Raw genomic sequence first — 6,832 nt, forward strand, 5'->3', positions numbered from 1 at the left:
GCTGTATTTTAAACAAATCTGTTCTAAATTAATAATATACTGTGTGCTCTTATATGGTTGTTTTGTTGCACAGATTTATTCATTAACAGAAAAAATATATAACACTTAGAGATGTAAAGAGTTCAATTTAAATGCTTTTAATGAAAGTGACTTAAATAAAAGAATAACAAAAAAATTGTCAGTATCATAAATAAATAACGAACAAAAGTAAGAAACAATGTTGCCTTTTATTTAATGAATTAATTTTAGTTATATTTTTAGTTAACTATATTTTAGTGACCTAAAGTTATAAACGTATGTATGCCTAAGTTATAAATATAAAAGACAATTCTAAAACCTTCCTTTTTAATGTATTTTTATAACTATATATTTTAATTAACTAGCATATATTATAACAAAACTTAAATATAACTATATTCTAATACAATATAAGTTATAAATATTTTTTTTTTCAAAAGCATTCCCTTTTTCACTTAAAAAAATAAATTATATATATATATTATTGTAGTTGCACTGTTAAAAAAAATATTCATTGAATTTACTAAAACATTTTTATGGTAAGTGGTTGCAATCAATTTATTTTAGCTATATTTAAATAAAATAATTTAGTAGATTAACTTTCAGGAAAAATTTGTTTATTTAAATGTAGCTAAAATAAATTGGTTGCAACCACTTACCATAAATTTTTTTTGTAAATTCAATGAATATTTTTTTTCAATGTATATCAAATTTTAAATATAACTAGATATTACTAAATATGTTTGAAATATAACAAGTTGTTCTAAAACCTTTCCTTTCCGTACTCTCTCTCTCTCTATTCTTCTCATGTACTCTCTCTCTCTCTCTCTCTCTCTCTATTCTTCTCATGTACTCTCTCTCTCTCTCTCTCTCTCTCGCTCTATTCTTCTCATGTACTCTCTATCTCTCTATTCTTCTAGTGTACTCTCTCTCTCTCTCTATTCTTCTAGTGTACTCTCTCTCTCTCTCTCTCTCTCTATTCTTCTTCTCCTCATGTGGTGTTTTACACATCGATGGCCCTGGAGGTTAAAGGTGAGCCAGCATGACCCCAGGTCAGCAGTAAGACAATCCCAGGCTGCTTTTCTAACAGAAGACCCCCCTGCTGGGCCCCTGAGGAGGAGGAGCCACAGACACTGCCTTTTTAAAAAGAGGAGGTGCCAAAATACACCAGGAACACCTTCCAAGCTTTGTGCTCCTTATCTAACACCTGATTAACACCTTTTGTGCATTTAACAGTTAGTAAATCAAAAAGGGTTTATTTCGAATATAGTTTGTGTTGTGCTATTAGCTGAATTTATTTGCATGGAGATAATAAATCCTAATATATATATATACATTTTAAGTACCTTTGATATATTTATTCAGGATTAAAGCAATGCTTTCATGACTAGCAAAACAGGTTATTAAACTGTGTAAATTTTTAGAAAATACTAATAAAAGATCTTTGAAACTCTTTTTTTAACTAGAAAATAACTAGAAAATAAAAATGTTCACACTGAAAATAGCTTTAAAACTGTTTTCAATCAGAAATTATTAGTATTTTTTAAAGCAAGTAACACTGAATTAAACCTGAAAATTCATTGTATAGTATTTTAGAAAAAAAATACACATAAATGTAAAACTTAACTGTGAAATCTTACAGCAAGCAGATCATGATTTTATAGTTTTTATCGAACAAAAATGTTTATATATTGATATGCAAACATGATTATGCATAAAGTCGGATACATTGTGATTTACATAAAACAATGCAATAGTGCATTTAGCTTATTTTAATAATTCCCCAAATATTTATGTTGCACTTTTCAAGATGCTTCCTCTGACACTGCTCGCATCTGCACGAGACACTACAGTTGTGTACAGCTGTGGTCTTTTCTCATTGGGATTGGCGGCTGGACGCTGGAGAATCAGATCGGAAGTAGTTTGTGCATGCACTAATAGAGGAGTCGGGCTTGTGGATATTTACGTTCAGCGGGAGCCGCCCTTCATTCACCACATGGTTAAAAGCTGAGCGCGTTCGCGCCACTTTCGCAATCTTACTACGGTTTTGTAACGCGACCCACAGCGCGTGCTCTCGGATGCGGCGCTAGAAGTTTATTGTGTAGTTTCGACGGTTTGCCCGGAGCGTGGACAGTAAACGGTAAGTGTGCACAAGTGAGTGAAGATGGTGGATTCTACAACGCGCGTGTTACTGACATGAAACCTGTTGTTGTCTTTCTCGCGACTCACTTCACGTGTCCAGCTCTTGTCTGAACCGTTCACTGTAGTGCACCACAAGACTAGTTTGAAGCAGTTCGGTGTGAAACACCGTAGTAAGAAGCGCGTGGCAGCCCACCACAGTTCAGAGAATGAGGGATATTTGAAAAGCGTGCGCGAGGCTGCTGCGGTGCTAAACGAGCGCGCGCTCCAGTTACAAAGCGTCCCGAGCCGCTTCTCAAGAACACTTCTGCGTGCGTCGAGCGGTCCGAACGCACAGTCGTTCGCGGTGTTTCGTGAACGCTAGTGTTCGAGTTCGGCTGCAGCAGAACAAAGCGACAGGCAGCACATGGGGCAGCTGCAGGCCGCGCGCGCGACTGTGCTAGCAACCGTGCTAGGCTAGGTAACGTTCAGCGAGTTCGAAATGTGACGTTATAACCTACCCAACACCTACACTTTAAATAAACCGCATTTCGGTTCACTAGTAAACACGGAGTAACCGAGTTTGTGGGTTTTCCGCAGATATCGGAATGTTCTGCGAGCATTCGAACGCGCGTGCGCTGGAACGCATCGGGCCGCTCGCGCTTCAGAATAGAACGTTCAACGCGTTCTGTATCACACACAATAAAAGGGCTTTGGCGTGAAAGCAAACGCTGTTCGTGTAGACTGATCGACTCTCACGTTGTGTAAACTGAGATGCTGGTGTTGTCGAGCGCGTTTAAGCGTGCGTTGTTTGGAGTTGTATAGTACTTTTATTTATCTTTTTACCGACTGACTTTGCAAGTTCCAACTCCAACAACAAGCGGAGTCATGAACACTCGACTTTGCCCTTGTTTTCAGTTTGTTTCTCTAACACAACTACAGCGGACGCCATATTGGCTCAAACCATGGGGGAGGGGTGCGCGGCTGCGCGAACGTCTTGCGGGAGTGCGCATGCGTCGTGGAACGCCGGTTCTGTACTTCGCTTTTTTAAATATGCGTTGTGATGCACGTGCATAGGGGTTTAACAGTATGAAGTGACCAATGCGTATATATATATATATATATATATATATATATATATATATATATAATTTTTTTTTTTTTTTTTTTTTTTTTTTTTTTGTAGGAAACCCTGTTAATGTTCAGCATTGCACCAGTGGTTAGGAACCTAAATATTTTCATGCAACTGAATAAAAACCAGTGTGTAACAGCATGCCTTTTCCCACTCTTTTCAGAAACCCCATCGACCTCCTCCAGTCCCCTTACTCCAGGCTCCTCATTAGAGGCATGAACCGCTGCGCTCGTCTTCTCCGTGTCAGTGTAGTGTCAAAGTGCTTACAGTGCAGGTAGTTCTGTCAAATCTACTGCAGTGGAGGCACTTCAAGCTCTACTTTGACATGAACGCACGTGAGCCGTTATGTGAACTACTGCTTGTGCTAAGGTGCATTTAGTGCAGATAGTAAATAGACTAGCACCTACTGCCCTAAGTGCCCCTTCTGGCATAAGGGGCTGGCAAAACCCGCTGTTCCCAATCTTTTATTTCATGCAGTTCTCTGCTAGTTTTGCATAGTTGCACTACAAGAAATATGGAGTTGTGCAAATCTATGCAAAACTGATGGTGGCCTGCTTCCCCATCCTTCCCTGTGCTTTGACTTCTTGAGCATCTCTGCTTGAGCGTGCACGTGTGTGCGTGTTTCTTTCTTCTCAGGTTAACCTCTGTTTGTCGTGGCTCTGCGCTGTGACTCTCTCTCACTCTGGTTCCAGCAGTATTAAAGTGCTTATAGTGCAGGTAGTTTATTAAAATGTGTATCTACTGCAATGTGAGCACTTCAAGTACTTCTAGACTCGAGCGTCGTGGAGAATGCTTGACGGTCATGCTGTCTTGTGTGCACGGTTCTGGTTAGTTTTGCTGGTTTGCAGTCAGCGTTTGTATCATAGCTGTGCAAATCCATGCAAAACTGATCGTAACGGTGAGGAGTCTCCGCTTCCGTCTCGGTCCGGCGTCCCTGTCTTTGCAGGTTGGGATCAGCCGCAATGCTCTGCGCTGGAAGTATTGCACTTGTCCCGGCCTGTGAAGAGCATGGGGAACTGTTCAGCTGCTTTTGTGTTCATTAATACATTTTGACTTTTTTTTTTTTTTTTTTTTTTTTTTTTTTTTTTTTGTTTTGAAGTTTGGTCATCTCAATAAAGGTTTTAAATGTGCTTTTGCTGCCTGTTTTAATAATGCATGCGGTTTTTTTGTGTGTGGGTGTGTATATTAGAATGGGAATTACATAATTTTGAATGCATCTGATTTGCATGCATTTGATAACCTATTCAAACGTAAAGACTTTCAAAAGCATTTTTTTTTTTATTGGATGCCTTGCAGATTTCTGTCAGTCTTGCAGATGACTGTATGAACACTAGATGGCAATGTTGTATCTGGAATCCTCTAGAACTGCTCCTGTTCAATGTTTTAGAGCTTGTGTGTTTGATTATTTGAAAATGCAAGCTCTTATTAAAGAGTTTAAAGCCATCTGAGCCTGTTGCCGTTTTATTTAATGACTTAAATTATTCGTGAAGTTGCGTTTACGTGTTTAAAAAAAAAAAAAAAAAAAAAAAGTGCTGGATTTCAAAACTTGAGAATTTATAAGGCACTTTTAATTTTGTTGTTTAACACATTGTATTGTCTTGGCATGGATTCTTTAAAGATCTATGACAAAAGTTACGTTTTTAAGTTCTTTGACGGCCGAAAGATGTCAAATGTAAGATTTTATATACTGTACAACTTGTTTAGTGATTTGCTTCAGTATTGAGAGTGAAAGTGTTTGAAGGAAGTTGGTGTTTACAACAGAGACACTGAAGAACACTTGAAGGTAAATTATCTCTTTTGAATCCTGTCAAATAAAATGTATCACTGTTACCACAAAAATATGAATAGCTGTAATCAGAAATGTTTCTTGAGCAGTAAATCAGCAAATTAAAATGATTTCTGAAGATCATGTGACACTGAAGACCGGAAGACTTAAGACACAGAAATAAATTTGTTTAATAAATATACAAGTAGAAAACCGCTGTTTTAAATTGTAGTTATATATGCATCCATGGTGAGCAGAGACTTCTCTCAAAGGCCTTAAAATAAAAATTACCAGTTCCAAACGTTTGAACAGTTTATACTGGACTCAATGTTTAAATAAAGACAGATTTTTTTTTATTTTTTTTTTATAAATAACAATGAAGTCAATGCATGGCGTAAATTTTTAATAATTAATCATCTCGTTAAAATACAAACACAAATTTTCTTGGAAAAAAATTGGTTACTTTCAAGAAGTTAAAGTTTTTTTTTCACATACTGCCATTTTTTTATTTTTTTAAACATAAACCAATCATCATCATTCAGGAAGTGACATCATTTTGGAGGGAAAGCAGCAATTGCAGACTCCAACTCCATGAGTTTTCAGTGAATGTTCTTTGATTCAGTTTTGTGGTGGAAGTTGACTTCTCACAATGTGTATCACTTCAAAGCAGCTTTTCTCAAAATTTGGGGTTTACATATTGCCATTATGACTTTTTTATTTTTATTTTTTTATTCTGAGTTAACATTTGAAAATTCTCTCTTTTTCTTGGAATTCATACTTTTTTTTAAAAAAATTGAGTTTACATATTGCAATTTATTTTTTATTCAGACTTTTCTTGCAGTTGCTCGATGCAAAGTTACACTTCTCTTTTCCCTTTTTTCCCTCTTCTGCGCTGAAGTAACAACATGTCAGGTTAGTGTGAGTCTCTCTTCTCGAAAGCATCATCAGCTGCTCTGTGTCCTTTTGTCCAGTTTCATAATTTAACCTCTATCATGTTTTTGATAATGTCCTCAGGGCATGTGGAAGTATGGAGGTCACTGTAGTTTGCAGCAGGCAGATGTGAGCGGAGGATTTGACTGGGGTTTGGCCAAGCAGCATCACCATGTTTTCAGTGAGAGCATAAAACAAAAGACGTTTTTGTTAAAAGAACAGCACTCAAACACAGCTGCACTCACGACTTTATCCTGAATGCAAGCGGTTGATCACAAGCATGTGGCGTTCTCCCAAACGACACTCAGTGGAAATAGTTCCCGAGCCTCGTATGAAGGCATCTTTCAGTATGATTTTCTCCATAGGGTTATGTGACAGACAAAAGCATGTTTCGTTTTTCTTTTTTTTTTTTTTTTGGAAAGACTCCCTTTTTCCCCACGACTGTAATTCATTATTAACCGGTCGAAGAGCATGTAACCAGCATCTGGCAGGGAACAGAAGTTCAGCGGAAGCAGCATGCAACCGACAACTGGAAGTGACAGGGAAAGGATGAACTAGATTTATATAACAGCATTTTTTAGGCCATTTTGATATTCTTTAATAACAGCATGTGCATTGAAACACTGCATGGTATCTATTCTGGAGGAAGGAAAGATATAGTCTCTTGTCGAACGATTCTTGAATGCTCTTGAGTTTGTGTCTTCATCAGGTTTGGAGAAATGTAGCACTGCATCAGTGTCTCAGCAATGGATGCTCTGCAGTGAATGGGTGCCGTCAGAATGAGAGTCTGATAAAAACATCACAATAATCCACAGCACTCCAGTCCATCAGTGAACATCTGGAGGAGACAAAACCTGAAACACATCCAG

This window comes from Carassius auratus, chromosome 34 (assembly GCF_003368295.1).
Source record: "Carassius auratus strain Wakin chromosome 34, ASM336829v1, whole genome shotgun sequence".
In the NCBI taxonomy this organism is placed as follows: Eukaryota; Metazoa; Chordata; class Actinopteri; order Cypriniformes; family Cyprinidae; genus Carassius; species Carassius auratus.